This window comes from Dendrobates tinctorius, unplaced genomic scaffold, assembly GCF_039654945.1.
Source record: "Dendrobates tinctorius isolate UK_male_01 unplaced genomic scaffold, ASM3965494v1 ptg000107l, whole genome shotgun sequence".
Taxonomy (NCBI): Eukaryota; Metazoa; Chordata; class Amphibia; order Anura; family Dendrobatidae; genus Dendrobates; species Dendrobates tinctorius.
The window spans coordinates 16,643,597-16,660,839 of record NW_027361775.1 but is presented as its reverse complement, the minus strand read 5'-3'; the positions used below and the strand labels follow the sequence as shown (position 1 = coordinate 16,660,839).

Sequence of the window (17,243 nt, the reverse complement as noted above, 5' to 3'; positions counted from 1 at the left end):
TGTTTGATGTTTAATGACGCTGTCCTCATCTCAGCAGATTATCACCGATTGAATAGGTAATAACGTGCTGATTGCTGTTGGCCAGACTGCTGGGACCACGACCAATCCCAAGAACATGGTGCTGAAATGGTTCAGTAGAATGGAGTGGTGGCAGTGCATGCATAGACAATGAATGTGCATACGAGACCACCACTCCATTTCAATAGATCCCTCTACTAAAGTTAGGATAATCCCATTAACTTCAAAAAACAAAATGAGTTACTTTGGGAAAAGAAGGGTACAGTATTTATGTAAAAAAAGTGGGGTGTTTAAGATCCATTGTAAAAATGTGAAAAACTAAGTGTATACCCTTTTGGAATTCTATGTTTTCTTTAAAAGAGAACATAATAAAAATATGGGTCTCAGACAGGCTTAGAATTGGGTGAATACAATGTCAAACAGCAGCACATGGCAAATTACACTGTGTTATTATTCATTTATACAAAACATTGCCTAAATGCAGGAGTTTGCAAAAAGATAAGTACACCCCATAAATCAATAGCTTTTTGAAACACCTTTAGCAACAATAAGCTGCAGTAATTGTATTTTGTATGACCTTATCAATTTGTCATATTACTGCTATACCGGCGCTCTCTTAGCTACTTCTCATGTTCCTTTCTCAGTATTTGCAGTTCCTCTGACGATGGTTCAGGATTATGGTCCTAAATGTCACATACATGTATTTTTTTGCATAGCATAAGAATTAAAGTTTTCATTACTTCATTGGAGTGCCGAGTTATTAGTCTGTGAATAACTAATCAAGGGCATTTTATTAGTAGTACCTGGCTACTACTTACCCTTTTAATCCCTGTTGAATCAGTAAGGCTGTTCTTAATTTTTTACACACTGCTTCTGCATTTTTGCCTAATTTTTGGCAAATAAATAATGACATTGTGTGATTTATCATGTGTTGGTGTTTCTCTGGGATTGTAGTTACCAAATTTTAACCAGATGATTCTTTTTATCATGTCTTGATAGTAAAACCATAGAATTCAAAGGTGTGCTTAGTTTTTATCATGATTGTATATTGCTTTTAATTCCATTAATTATATTACAGACTCTATATGTAAGTGAGGTATTTAGCAACATGTACAACATTAAGGCTGTGTGCACACGTTCGCATTTTTGTCGCATTTTTTATGCATTTTTTCCCTGCAAAAACGCTTAAACAACGCATACATTAAGCATCCCATTATTAGAATGAATTCCACAATTTTTGTGCACATGATGCTTTTTTTTTTTCCGCAAAAAAAGATGCATCACAGAAAAAAACGCAGCAAGTTCATAAATTTTGCGGAAAAATCCACATTTTCAACTATATTCAAAGAGAATGTGGATGCTCCGGAAAAAAACACGTAAAAAACGCAACAAAAACATGCAAAAAAACGCGAAAAATAAAAATGCGGATTTCCTGGGAAGGAGTCAGGTTTTGCTCAGGAAAATTCTGCTTACGTGTGCACATAGCCTAAAACACTGTATAAATAGTAGCAAAAATGCAGGACTCAATTGCACAAAGCCACAGAATTCCAAATCATTAAAACGTACATATACCTATTGAGGAGAGGGGATCATTTCCCCCAAAAGGAAAGCAGAAGTCCTGAGAATTAATAAAGTGCAATAAAGACAAAGTAAAAATGGCTAAAAAATACCCAAAATACAAGGTACAGTAAGTGCCCAGAAGCAAATATTGCCCTTAAAAAAAGCAGTAGTATTGAAAGAAAATATGTTGAAACATGCAAAATGCCCTAATATCTGGGCAATAGTTTTTCTGGGGACCATACATATTAAATGTTGTTATACCAACCTGATTTGTTTTATCAAAGAGGTGAGTAGAAACCCGGACAAAGGGATAGCCATGGAAATAGTGTTTTTGGACTCTGCACAGCTATTTAATTTGACACTGTCATCCATAGATGTCTAATGGGTAAATTAAGGTACCGTATATAGACTTAAAATGTATAGATTGTAAGTTCATCAAAAACTAGCTCATAGACCATCCCTACTGTAGAGTTTTCTGTTGAATGACTGCTACTCTGAATCCTCCCCGGTTATAAATGTTATACCTCAAGGTTTAGTGGTGGGTTTGTTATCATTCAATTTATTTATTAATGATGCAGAAGATGTGGTTAACAGTATTGGTTCTATTTTAACAGGTAACGCTTTGCAGTATAGTGCAGTCCATGGAGTATGTTCATAAGCTATAATCTGATTTGGAGAAACTGAATACTGAATACTAATAATCTGTGGGCATGATATGTTCTAGGGGGAATAAAGGCCCTTTTACATTTAGCGATGCACCAGCGATCCAACCAGCGATCCGACCCGGTCAGGATCGCTGGTGCATCGCTAAATGATCGCTAGTGAGCTTTCATACAGAAAGATCTCACAGCGATGCAGCAGCGACGCAGCGCACGATACTTACCATTCACACACAGCAATCCTGACGTCCTCCCGCCCGCCTCCACGCGTCGCTGGACGTCACAGCAGGAAGCCCAGCAGGAAGCGCCCGACGAGAAATGGAGCCGGACATTCTCGCGCGATCAGCGGGGGAGCCGGTCGGAGGTAAGTATCACACATAGCGATATCGCTAGCAATATCGCTATAACGTCACAAAACCAGTGACGTTTTAGCGATATTGCCAGCGATATCGCTTAGTGTAAAACCCCCTTAAAGCTAGAAGAGTCACTGGTAGAGAAGGTTGAATAGATAAGCGTGTGCACAGCTTTAGTAGGTGCTAGACTAGGTTCCCACACCATTAACATATATTAAGAGACTCGGCACTCAACTTAAGTGATCAGATAATTTAATGTTGTCCACACTAGTAGTAAGTAAAACGTTTCGGTCTTACATCAGACCTTCATCAGTTACAGAATAAAGTAAGGTTATTAGGTCAGGTGGACCAATAATCTTGGTTGGGGATCAGTAGATCATTAAAGACTGAAACGTTTAACTTACTACTAGTGTGGACAACATTAAATTATCTGATCACTTAAGTTGAGTGCCGAGTCTCTTAATACTGGTAGAGAAGGATCTGGGTGTATCTGTTGATCACAGACTAAATAAGTCAATAATGTCAATCAGGGGCTTCTAAAGCCACCAGGATACTGTTATGTAATAAAAGAGGCATGGACTTGTGGAACAGGGATGTGATAACAACAGGTTACAAAGAATTAGTATGACTTCATCTGCAATAAACTCTGAAGTTAGAAAGGATGCGTGGAGTAAAGTTACAAAAGGTACTAAGAAGATCCATAAAATTGATAAAGGATCTTAGCTGCAAGGAAATATTACAATTATTACTTCAATTTAGTCTGGAGAAGAGAGTGAAGAGATATCTAAACGAGATCAGTCAGCGGCCACTTCACTCTTACCTTCTTCGGACGTAACTGACATCCTGAGGGAGTCAGTGAGCAGCAGTTTAATCTAAAAAAAAAGTGAGTGATGTGGCCACTAATTAGCTGCAGGGCTCATGCGACATAAGAATGTCACGTGAGTCCCTGGGAAACCAGGCATCAACATTGCTGAAAGAGCACCCATACCAGAGGTGCATATACCTGTTATTATTTTACATGGAGGAATATAGTGATTGAACTTTAACCTGTACAAGTAAATAAATGACCCATACAAAAAAAATGGTCAAAAACTGTTTCCTTTAAAACCTCCTCAAAAGGCAAGGAAGTATTCTATGGACCTGGAGGAAAAAGGTTCAATCCCTAAAGGTGAGAAGTAGTTGTCACGGAGTCCTTCTCTGGTATCACACAATCAACAGAGCAAGCGAAGAGTGAACAATTCCAAGACCTTTATTCAGGCAAAAATACGAAAAGGTCCATATTCAGTCCACCACACAAAGGATAAGATAGTCCAGAATAAGAATGCAGTCCAGTATCAGGATAAAATGTCCAGGGAAACGAGATTCCAAAACACTCTAGCACCGGAGGATAAAAATGGGTCCTTCTCTTTGAAATGCAGCCTTTTCACCATCTTGTCTCTACCGGAACTGACTTGTCCAGCTGCCGTTCTTCCCCCCACCCCCTTCCTTGTCCAGGGGTAGTCAAACAAGTTGCCTCCCAGAGGAGAACAAAAGGCCTTAGGGATTAATGCACTACAGGGGGTCATCAAGAGACAGATACAGTGAGGCTGTAGACTTACAATGTAATAAGAAAAACACTATGAAAATAACTGGAATTGTTAAAAATAGGAATATACAAAAAATGACATCCTCATAACATATCACACCATCACAGTAGTGATGATCAAATCTTTTGAAATTCATATTCACCTGGTTCAACTAATTTTTGTGAAAAATTAAATTTGCTATAAATTGCGGGTATTTCAGTTTACCTGAAAATATGTGTATAAAGGCCCCGTCACACTAAGCGATATCGCTAGCGTTTGGTTTTGTGACGTAGCAGCGATATTGCTACCGATATCGCTATGTGTGATACTTACCTCTGACCGGCTCCCCCGCTGATTATCGCTGATCGCGCGAGAACGGCCTGGGCTGTTTCTCGTCATCAGCTTCCTGCTGGGCTTCCTGTGGCGCCGACGAGCGACGCGTGGATGCGGGCGGGAGGTCGTCAGGATCGAATCGTCTTTCAGGTAAGTAGCGACCCCTGACTGCTGCTATGTCGCTGGTGAGATCTGCCTGTGTGGCAGCTCACTAGCGACCACTTAGCGATGCATCAGCAATCCTGATCGCGTCATATCGTTGCCGGGATCGCTGGTGCATCGCTAAGTGTGACAGTACCTTAAGACTGGTCTCCTAGTAGTGTAGCCAACCTCTTTTGATCTCTTTAATGCAAACACAGCATTAGTAATAACGGTTATCTCTCCATAGAAATTTCTAGTAATATGGTAGTAACCAACAGCCCATTTAACACATTGTACTGAGAGATTTTCAATGTTGTTTTCTATTTTTTACAAACACAAACTGCCCAACAATTATCCCTTTTTGTAATTTGTGATCAAACCAACCATTTTGTGCACAACACTGACTCAAGCAAACGGGGTGTCTATTAGAGGAAACATCATCTTGCTGTGTTTGACGTGAAGTGCCATATATTCCTTAAAGGGAACTTGACAGCTGATATATGCTGTCACGGATGTGTCAGAGACTGCAGACCGTTGCACTGCATCTGTCTTCAGAAGGTCTCGTTGGTTTGGTTTGCAAATTAGTGGCCATCTCCACTGGTACTAATGGCCACACCTGGACCTAGGTGTTTATAACTTCTTACTTCTATTGGGAGGTGCAGTTGTTATTTCCTGTTTGCACTTCTCTGTTGAAGCTTGGAGCTGTAGCAGTCTGCTAGCGTCCTCTTGGAGTTTGGAGGGCATCGGTCTTTCTGTCTGAGTCTACTCAAGCTAAGTGTCCCCCTAGTTTCAATTATCCTTACTGTCTTTAGTGTTAGTGGGACTTTCTAGCGTTCATGGTGACCTTCCCATTGCAAGGCTTATCGCTAGGGTCACACAGGGATTAGGTATGCTGTTCGGCGATAGGTGCGGAACCTATATAGGGATGGTAGGACAGACAAGGTGAGGTTAGATCACTCTAGGGCTCTCCACTTCCCACTTCCCTAGTGTTTGGTTCCCCTTCCTTAATCCCTTTGTGTTGCACTTAGTCTGTCTTACACTGTGGTGACATATGCTTCTCAATTGCCCTGTATTTAGCTCCATCCATCTTCCCATCAATTCTGCCCAGTTTTCCTGTTACTGCTTAAGAAAACCATACCCACAGTATGATGCTACCACTAGCATGTTTGATGGTGGAGATAGTGTTTTCAGGGTGACGTGTAGTGCTAGTTTTCTGCCACACACAGCCTTTTGCATTTATCCCAAAATGTTCTACTTTGGTCTCATATGACCAAAGCACCTTCTTCCACATGCTAGCTGTGTCCACTACATGGCTTTTTGCAAACTGGACTTTTTAATACTTGCTTTCAAAAATGGCTTTTCTTCTTGGCGTCACTCTTCCATAAAGGCCAGATTTGTGGACTATACTACCAATAGTTGACCTGTGGACAGATTCTCCCACCTGAGCTGTGGATCTCTGCAGCTTCTATAGAGTGACCATGGCCTTCTTGGCTGCTTCTCTAATTAGTGCTCTCCTTGCTTGGGATGTAAGATTAGGTTTTCAGTCATGGCATACTCCTTCCATTTTCAGATGATGGAATAAACAGTGCTCCATGAGATGTTCAGAGCATGAGCTATTTTTTTTTATAACCTAACCCTGCTTTACTCTTTTCCACAACTTTATCCCTGACCTGTCTGACGTGTTTCTTGTTTTTCATGATGCTGCTTGATACCCAATGTTGTCAAACAAATATTTTAGGCTTTCATGGAACAGCTGTAATTGTAAGGAAAATAAATTGCACTTAGCTAGACTCAATTTACTAATTTTGTGATGTCTGTAGGCGATTGGTCACTCAGGATTTTATTTAGCAATATCAGACTACAAGAGTATTTTTAAAATAATTAGAAAACCATGTATTTTTTACTTTACACTTCAAACATTCTTGCTACTTTGCATTGGTATTTCACATAAAATCCCAATAGTATGCATTTAAGTTTGTGGAGGTAAAAAATGTGGAAAAGTTCTCTGGGTAGGAATACTTTTACAATGCACCGTAAATTGTTGTTCTGAATGTTGATCCTGTCAATTTATATTTAGGATGAAAGAGGAAAAATGTTTTGGGTTTTGTTTCTTTGTTTTTTTAGATCAGACTAGTTCATATATGATGGTTGTACCAATAACTCATTCCCATTATCCTCTCCAATCCCTCAAATGTCTTTTTCCAACTGAATAAAAAATATTTATTCCGATCAAGAAAAATATTTTTTGGATGGTTGTAATTCATGAAACATAACAGTAAATATTGGGCTGTATGGTATGAATTAAAATATATTTATGTAATTGTATTAATTTAATTTTTGTAGTAAAAAAATAGAAAATTGCTTATATAGACTTGGTTCATAAGAATATCCCAGTGCTATACATGTCAATGATAACTTCAAAGAGTGGATTGGTTTCAGAAAGATAATCTCATTTAAACCTCACTTACACTGTACTGTAGATATATTGAAGTTTTCAAAGTGGAGATTGTGGGAAAATATATTCTTCCTGTGAACAACATCCTCTTTAATGTCAATGGATTTGTCATGTTTTAAAAAGAGGTCTGTCTAAAAGAGAAGAAATGTTTTAAACACTTAGTTATTAACTTGGCTGACCTACATACATGTATGCATAGCTAGTGGCAATGAGAAGGCTGAGACATAAAGAAAAAGATATGAACAGACTGTATTAGAAAAGAAGATAAGAGGTATGTTTCATAAGCTTATATGACATGACAATAATCACTACATGGCTTGCAACAGAACAGAAGAGCTATTGTAGGAGGTGTTAAAGGACTTTTCCAGTTGTGGAAAACTCTTTTTCTGTAACTACAGTTTGTTTTGGAAAAAAGAAACTAATTTTCTTTTATCATCCACCCCAGGTCCAGCATTTGGTCTCCACAAACTGCTCCAATTAGTGAGTTAAGCAACTCTGAGCAGCTTGTGCTGTCAACTAAGACAGAAGTCGGTAATTGGCTGCAGCTCTGTCAATGTGACGACAACACTGTAGACAATAATAGATATTGGGAATGGTGGCGGAGACTTGGTGCAGAACCAGGGGAGGGTGAGTAAAGCAAAGTTTTTTTCATTCTTAAACAAACTGCAGCTAGAAGTGGGGTAATCCAAAACTGGAAAGCCCCTTTAGAGAGGTAGCAAATTATTCCATATCTCCTTAAAAGAGTTGTCCAGGATTAAGATTTTTCTGACCCATCTTATAGATCATCAATTTCAAATCGGTGGTGGTAATGGCTGTATATGCAGCATTTTATTAAAATGTCATATTAACCCCTTCATGATCTATGAAGTGATACTATATACGTCATAGGTCGTGTCACTGCACTGCATTTAGGCTCCGGTACTGAGCCCACATGTTTTCTGGCACATGTCCGCTGACTTCATCAGCGGACATGTGCCCCTAACAGCCGGGGGTGGAATTGCGATCCATGTTAAATGCTGCTGTCAATCTCCGACAGCGCTATTAAACATGGCCGAGCTGGAATCGCATCACTAATTCCACCTATCGGCATCCGTGTCACATGACCGCGGGGTGCCAGTGGGTTGGCATGACAACCCGGGGTCTGGGGGTGACCCCTGTGGTTGTCATTGCTGAGCTGCTATGAGCACCACCCTGTGGCTGTGGCTCAAAACTGATAAATAAAAAAGAACCTATACATGTTTGGTATCTGTGAACTCGTAATGACCTCAAGAGTCATAATGGCAGGTCAGTTTTAGCACTTAGTGAACATGGTAAAAGAAAACCCAAAAACAATTGTGGAATTTTACTTTTTTTTGCAATTTTGTGGCACATTCAATCTTTTTTTCCCACTTTACACGACATGGTAAAACCAATGGAGTTTTTCAAAAGTACAACTTGTCTCACAAATAACAAGCCCTTAGGCTACTTTCACAATAGCGTTTTTTAGCGCAGCGCTTTGTGCGCAATAGAAAGGCATGCAAAAACGCATCATGCGTTTTGCATGCGTTTACATTTTTAGGCGCATGCATTTTAACCAGTTTCTAGCCATGTTAACTCTTAAAACGCATGCGTTTTTTAACACAGGTGTGTGCATGCCTGCGTTCCCATAGACTGTAATGCGTTATTTTGTCGCATTCCGTGCGCAAGTGTGCACATGCGTTTTTTTAATGCTGTTGGACGGACTAAAAAATGCAACAGGTTGCGTCTGGCGCGCCTAGGCGCACATCTTAAAAAACACGTGGGCACGAAAATGCATACGAACGCGTGCAAACGAAAGACCATGCGCCCCCATGTTAAACATAGGTGCGCATGACGCATGCGCATGGACGCGCATGATGCGCTGCGCAAAAAAACGCCAATGTGAAACCAGCCTTACACAGCCATATTTACCAAAAAATAATAAAGTTACGGTTCTGGTAAGAGAGAGAGCAAAAAGCGGAAATGCAAAAACGGAAAACCCCAAGGTTGTGAAGTGGTTAAAGGTTTAGAATTTCCCTAATATGGATATACAGGATTGAGTTAAACTGTTTATAAAGGGTAAGATTTGTGGACAAGCCATAACATTTAAGCTCTACGAAATGTAAGGAGAAAACAAAACTGAACAATTACCACTCACGCATTAAATTGCATTGTTTAAAGGGGCCAAACTTGTTAACTAGCACTTAAAAAGAAATTACTTAAATTCCTGTTTGCCAGTCAGAGGCCAATGTAGTAAACACATGTAGATTTGGAGCTATTTAACAATGCTCCGGTGACCGTAGTTATTTTCTGTCACATTACATTGGCAGAATCCAGCCCTTGTTCAAAGGAAGTTAGAGATATTATGAATTTTCTCAAAACTGATTTAACTGAAAATCATATAACATTTTATTAAAATAACTTTGCCAGATTTTAGAATTTGCTTCATTCAGACCACATATACACCGGAGGATGTAGGGTTTCACACAAAGTTCCCTGAGGCTGAGAACTATGGAGTGTCATGGTCGCCGTGTGCAATATCAGTCAGATATTTTGTAGGGGAGAATACCATTTGGTTCAAATCTAACAGAAAAAAAATATGCATGTCTCATTATGAAACCGGTCATAGATTGGATGCAAAAGTAAAAACATTTGCCATTCCCCCGCACTTCACTGTTAAATGAGCAGTTCCTGCAAATGTCGCATTGCAGTAAGTGCCTGTCCAGAGCTACTTATGCAGTGCGCAGCAGGCGAGGTGAGTTTGTCTGCATACTGCATGCAAAAAACTGACCAGCACATCCAAACCAGTGTGTACAGGTGCAAAATAACAAAGTGAATAAAACTAAGAAAATGAAGCTGCACTCTGAATTATCAAAAATAGCAAATTTAGAAAATAGGAATTGCATTACTGCCATGGAAAATGGGTAAATGCTACTTAATGTACATATAAGAATATTGAAAAAATGGAGCTGAAATACTGGTTTAAGAAAATTACGGAAAAATGAAAGAAGGTTCAAGTGCTTAGCACATAAATTGACCAATTCATTGAAGCCCAACAACCATCGGCAATTCGTACCTAATTGTTGGGACCCAAACCTGATAAGTCACCTGTGTTGGGCTGAAAAGCCTACAGTTTATAGGGCAAGAAGGATCTAGCTACCGTATTTTTCGGATTATATGATGCACTTTTTTTCCCCAAAATTTGGGGGGGGGGGAAAATGGGGGTGCATCTTATAATGTGAATATACCTTTCCAATCGCAGGCTGAGATGAGGGGGTGTTTGGATGGGCGGTGCGTCGTGTCGCTGTGGCTGTTCAGTGCTGTGGGGGCTCTGCCAACATCTTGTGAAAGCCCAGAGCCCCAGCAGTTACATGGATTCCTATGTGGTGGACTGGATTCCGGGGAAATGGCTGCTGGACGAGGGCGGCGCATGCACAGATGGAGATTTTGGCATCAAGATCTCAGGATATGAGATCTCAGTGCTGCGGCCTGCAACAACGCTCCACTCTTGCCTCGTGCAGCAGCGACCTTGGGACCCCGCTTCACCGCAGCCACCACCCTAGTAAGTAAGAAGACGCATGGATTAAAAGAAGCATCACCATTTTATTAAAAAAAGTTTTTTTTCCTATTTTTCTCCTGAAAATAAATTTGGGGTGTGTCATAATCCAATGCATTTTATAATCTGCAAAATGCGGTAATTAAAAGCTCCTCAAGCTGTTTTTAGCATTTTTCCAATATTCCACATGTACATTTAGGAGCATTTACCTATTTTCCACTGCAGTAATGCAGTTCCTCTTTTCTAAATTTGATATTTTTGACATTTAAGAGTGTGGCATTATTTTCTTCATTTGTCTGCATAGGAAGCAAGAAAAAATGATGAAGCTCGTTATAACGAAGATAACATTGTCTTCTCAGTTGCTGCCTATGCAGAGTGCAGCAGCCTGTAAAAGACTCTTGACTGATGTGCTGTACATAAGCATCAACTGAGAAAGCAGAAGATGAGCAGCTAATGAATGAAGCCAGTATTGCATAATTTGTCTTAATGCATTACTAACCTCCTTTCACATTTCTACAGTTTTTCCAACCCTAACTAAAGTTAGGGTAAGGACTAAGGATTGGTTCAGAGTTAGGTTGAGCGTTATGGTTGGGGTTTAGGATAAGGCTTAAGACTAGGGTTAGGCTTAGGAATAGGGCTAGGGCTGTTACAATAATAACAAAAAATAGTAATAAAAATATATGAAAAAAAATACAAATTTTTATTTTTAAAATTTCATGTCTAGTTAAAAAAAAGCAGAAATAAACTAAATAGTTAAAGTTATTACAGGGATTGAATTCTGAACTGGTGGAAAGGGACTTAGAGTACTAATAGTTCACAGGTTGCCTTGACCTGGACAGCCATGCTGAGACTACCTTACTACCCTTTGTCTCTGTAATTTAAAATTTGATGATGTCGAATATGATCCTTGAGTAGTATCCAAAAATTGTAACAAAATGCAGTCTTCTAGAGTAGACTTATCTCATACACACGTGATCAAAATTGTTGGTACCCCTCGTTTAATGACAGAAAAGTCCACCTTGATTTAACATGCCCCTTTTGTCACGTTATTTTCAGGGGTACCATCATTTCTGTCCAGGCCTATTTCATGAGTTTTATTTTTTTTTAATTCTGTGGAAGCATGGTTGAAAAGCAATGTCTGACTTTCATTTGTTCATTTTCATAATTTTTTTATTTATTATTACTTTTGTCATATTCAAGTTATTTCTGTGACCATTGTGAGTTTTTCTGTCGTTAAACGAGGGGTACCAACAATTTTGACCACGTGTATATTTTAGCACAAGTTTTTTTTTTTTCCATTAAAGAATGGGCTGACTTTGGAGGACTCAATTTGAAGGTGGACTTCATGTGATTTGTGTCACGATACAATTCTTGGAGCCATGTCAGCTTCTGGATTAACGCATGTAAACCTTTTTTTTTCCTTCAGGCCTTTGGCTTAAGGTTAGTTTTGCCCCTGGTGGCCACAGGTGTCACTGCATCCTAATAGTTGCTTTGGTTACCTTTTGCCCCTGGTGGGCACAAGTGTCATTGCACTTGATGTTTTCTTTGCTTTGCCTTTTGCCCCCGGTGGTCACAGGGGTTATAGCAGCTTTTTGGCCCCTGATCATTTGACCATTCCGTTTTCCTATATAGGGTCACATGGTCTATGAGCAGGTGTTGGTGATAGCATCCTTTTGGGATTCCAACCACGATGAAGGGAGCAGCTGGCTGAGGTGTGAAGCCACTGCAGAAACCTGAAGAAGTTAGCAGCTGGCTTGAAGGTATTTAATTTTTTAAAATGTTGGGAGCATTTCTTGAGGAGCAATATACACTGGAGAATGATATATGGGCCCATCATACACTGGAGCATCATCCATTTGGCCCATGATATACTGGAGCATTCCAAATGGGGGACATCAGACACCGGAGCAGCATTTACAGGGCCCATTATACACTGGATGATTAGAAATGGGGCCATTATATGTGGAGAATAATTTGGGCCTACAACACACTGGAGCATCGTGCATGGGGACCAACATATACTGGAGCATTCCAAATGGGGGACATCAGACACTGGAGCATCATTTATGGGGCCCATTATACACTGGAGCATTAGAAATGGGGCCCATTATATATGGACTCTATGGAGCATTATTTGGGCTCATAAGACAGTGGAGCATCATCCATGGGACCAACATATACTGTAGCATTATGTGGAGCACATCACATACTAGATGAAACATTATATGGGACCAATTATTCTGTATGGAGAAATATATGGGGCTCATTATTCTGTATGGCGCACTAGGTGGTGGCCATAATATTGTATGGCGTAATATACGGTCCGTTTTTTGAGCTATTGTAGAATTTAAAATAGATATCAGTCATGTCATGTAAGCAGTGAAGTATTTTTCATTGCACTATACCTATATTTCTGTGCCGTAAAAGGGCGCACTGACACTCTTTGGCCTAGGGCACACGAAAACCTGGCGCCATCCCTACCCCCCCCCACAACTTTAGCCAAAACCCCCCCAGTTTTCAATGCGTTACTATTATTATAAAGTAAATTAAGGTTTTCAAGCTTAACCCCTTAGCGACAGAGCCAATTTGCAGCTTAATGACCAGGCCAATTTTTACAATTCTGACCACTGTCCCTTTATGAGGTTATAACTCTGGAACGCTTTAATGGATCCCGCTGATTCTAAGACTGTTTTTTCGTGACATATTGTACTTCATATTAGTGGTAAAATTTCTTCGATAAGTCTTGTGTTTATTAATGGAAATATGGCGAAAATTTTGAAAATTTTGCAATTTTAAAACTAAAATTTTAAAACATAAATTTTTATGCCCTCAAATCAGAGAGATGTGTCACACAAATTTCTTAATAAATAACATTTACCACATGTCTACTTTACATCAGCACAATTTTGGAAGCAAATTTTTTTTTTGTTAGGAAGTTATAAGGGTTAAAAGTTGACCAGCGATTTCTCATTTTTACAACAAAATTTACAAAACCTTTTTTTTAGGGACCACATCATATTTAAAGTCATTTTGAAGGGTGTACATGACAGAAAATACCTAAAAGTGGCACCATTCTAAACACTAGACCCCTCAAGGTGCTCAAAACCACATTCAAGAAGTTTATTAACCCTTTAAGTGCTTCACAGGAACTAAAGCAATGTGGAAGGAAAAAATTAATATTTAACTTTTTTTTGCAAAAAATTTACTTCAGAACCAATTTTTTTTATTTTCACAAGTGTTAAAAGAGAAAATCAACCACAAAATTTGTTGTACAATTTCTCCTGAATACGCCGATACCCTATATGAGGGGGTAAACCACTATTTCAGCACACGGCAGAGCTCGCAAGGGATGGAGCGCCGTTTGACTTTTTCAACGCAGAATTGGCTGGAATTGAGATTGGATGCCATGTGCCTAAACAGTGGAAACCTCCAACAAGTGACCCCATTTTGGAAACTAGACCCACTAAGAAACTTATCTAGATGTGTGGTGAGCACTTTGAACCCCCAAGGGCTTCACAGAAGTTTATAACGTAGAGCCGTGAAAATAAGAAATCTATTTTTTTCCACAAAGATGATCTTTTCGCCCCCAAATTTTTATTTTTGACAAGGGTAACAGGAGAAATCATACCCGCACAGTTGTTATGTGATTTGTCCTGAGTACGCCGATACCCCATATGTGGGGGGGAACCACTGACTGGGCGCATGGGAGAGCTCGGAAGGGAAGGAGTGCCATTTTGGAATGCAGACTTTGATGGAATGGTCTGCGGGCATCATGTTGCGCTTGCAGAGCCCCTGATGGGCCTAAACAGTGGAAACCCCCCACAAGTGACCCCATTTTGGAAACTAGACCCATTAAGGAACTTATCTAGATGTGTGGTGAGCACTTTGAACCTTCAAGTGCTTCACAGAAGTTTATAACGTAGAGCCAAGAAAATAAAAAATCCATTTTTTTTCCACAAAAATGATCTTTTCACCCCCAAATTTTTATTTTTACAAGGGTAACAGGAGAAATCATACCCGCACAGTTGTTATGCGATTTGTCCTGAGTACGCCGATACCCCATATGTGGGGGGGAACCACTGTTTGGGCGCATGGGAGAGCTCGGAAGGGAAGGAGTGCCATTTTGTAATACAGACTTTGATGGAATGGTCTGCGGGCATCATGTTGCGCTTGCAGAGCCCCTGATGGGCCTAAACAGTGGAAACCCCCACAAGTGACCCCATTTTGGAAATTAGACCCCCTAATGAACTTATCTAGATGTGTGGTGAGCACTTTGAACCCCCAAGCGCTTCACAAAAGTTTATAAACGCGTAGCCGTGAAAATAAAGTCTTTTTTTATTTCCACAAAAGTGATTTTTTAGACCCCAATTTTTAGACCCCCAAAGTTGGCAAATAGTGGAAACCCCTCAATTCTTGCTCCAACCCTAACCCCAACACACCCCTAACCCTAATCCCAACCCTAATCCCTAATTCTAACCCTGAATCTAGTTCGCCCTAATTCTAACCCTAGTTGTGACCCCTACCCTAACCCTAACCCTAACCCTAACCCTAGCCCAACCCTACCCTAACCCTAACCCTAACCCTAGCCCTAGCCCTAGCCCTAACCCTAGCCCTAACCCTAATGGAAAACTGAAAAAAAAAATATTTTCTTTATTTTATTATATTGGCCTATATAAGGGAGTGATAAACGGGGGGTTATGTACTATTTTTTTTATTTTGATCACTATGATCGTTTATCATAGTGATCAAAATAATGAATGGAATCTGCCAGCCGGAGCCGGCAGATTCCCGGCGGGCGCACTGCGCATGCGCCCGCCATTTTCAAGATGGCGGCGCCCATCGGAGGATGCAGGCGGGACGTGGGACCACCGGAAGGGGACGGAGGGCCACGGAGAGGTACCGGGGGGGATCGGGGACCCTATTTCTCTCTCCTCTGATGTGCGATCACATCAGAGGAGAGAGAAATTAAATGTAAAATCGCGGCTTTTTTTTTTGCGGTCGCCGTTATAGGGTTAATAAAGGCGATCGCAAAAGCGGGGGTTGGTAAAAACTGACCGATTCATGTTCTCTGGGGTCTCGGCTACCCCTGGCAGCCGAGACTCCGGAGAAAATCCGACACTGGGGGGCGCTATTCACTTAAATCACAGCGCCGTGAATTAACGGCGCTGTGGTTTTTTTACCCTTAATTACCGCCGTTAAAAGGCATATCGGCGGTCGTTAAGGGGTTAAGCAATAAGAATTGATGTCGTTGGCATAGAAATGGGCACTGTAGGTGTGTTTACTGTCCTCCACTCCCTGCCGACTTTGCTTCCCCATTGATTTGCATTGGGTTTCGTGTTTCAGTCGGACACCGACTTTTCCCTATAGTTGGCCGATTTCGTTTGTTCCGACTTTTTAAAAAGTCGGGTTTCATGAAACCCGACTCGACCCGAAAAATGGCAAAGTCGCTCATCTCTAATGCAGAGTATTAAAAGCTTTTTTCTTTGCTAATTGAATACACTATAGCTTTTCACAACCCATCCAAAAAAGGAATCAAAAACAGGTGTGCTGTTTTTAAAGTGATCCACAACAGGTTTTCTTCTCTCAAAATGATTTTTACATGCTGGACTAGTTCCCAAGGTTTTAGACCAATTATGGTACTGGTGTGTTAAGTCTAGAGGGCATATTATACTGAGCCATGCTGGATGTCGAGGAGCTACATTGGGCCATGTGTAATTGGTAGATTATCCTTGTTTATGGAGCAAGAACAGGCTAGCTATTTTCAAAATGAAAAAGCAATGGTTTGTGGTCAACAAGCCTTTTAAAAATTAACCCTATTTTGGGAACTGTTTCAAGTTTTGTGCTCTCAAGTGAGCATGTTTACCCGGATCATTTGTGCTGTCTAACACTATGAAGTACAGTGGACAGCCAGGAAATGTATTTGTTGGCATGAGTGCGCAGTGACAGTGGTGGCAGAAGAAACTGCATGGCAGAAAATTAGGATGAGGCAAGTAAGGAGATGTCTGCCAGGTGTATGGCCAGTATAGAGTCCCATTCGTCTTCATATTTTGTAGCATGGACCCTGGACAATTTTGTGTGGGCTTTTTTATGCATGGGCTTTAGGAGAGGCTTACTTTGTGGACAACATCCTAGTTAACTGCAGGTAACATTCAGGCCAATTTTCTTCAACCGTTCTCATCAGAAGACTCTCCTGTTTAGGTGTTAACTTCTCTAGTCATCTTGGACATCTCTGTGAGATTGTTGTAGCTCTAACTCTGTCTGCCCGGTGTCCGCAGCAGAGTGAGATGGTGAAGGTGGCAGCTGGCTCTGAGGTGTCGAGCCACTGCGAAAAGTTAATCCGGTGATGCACTCTGCTGCCTGGTGCTGCAGCAGAGCAAGATAAGTGTTTTTGGTGTTTCCCCTGTTTGTATTTTTCCCTGGTGTGTATTAGTACAGCGGTGGGGCCATGCCTGCACCACCCAGCTCCCTAGCAAGGGATAAGTGTAGGGTGTGCTAGGGTGACAGGTATCCGGCTCGGCGACAGGTGAGGAGCCTGTATAGGGAACGTTAGGGACACTGACTCAGGGGAGTGTAGGAGGTCTCCACATCCCCGTTCCCTATCGCAGG

General features: G+C 40.7%; 1 protein-coding gene across 3 annotated transcripts in view; it reads left to right on the top strand.

Moving 5' to 3' along the window:
* DLGAP2 (DLG associated protein 2) overlaps positions 1-17,243 on the top strand; it is an 824,782-nt gene that overhangs the window by 673,963 nt on the left and 133,576 nt on the right. The gene's annotated exons all lie outside the window — the stretch shown is intronic.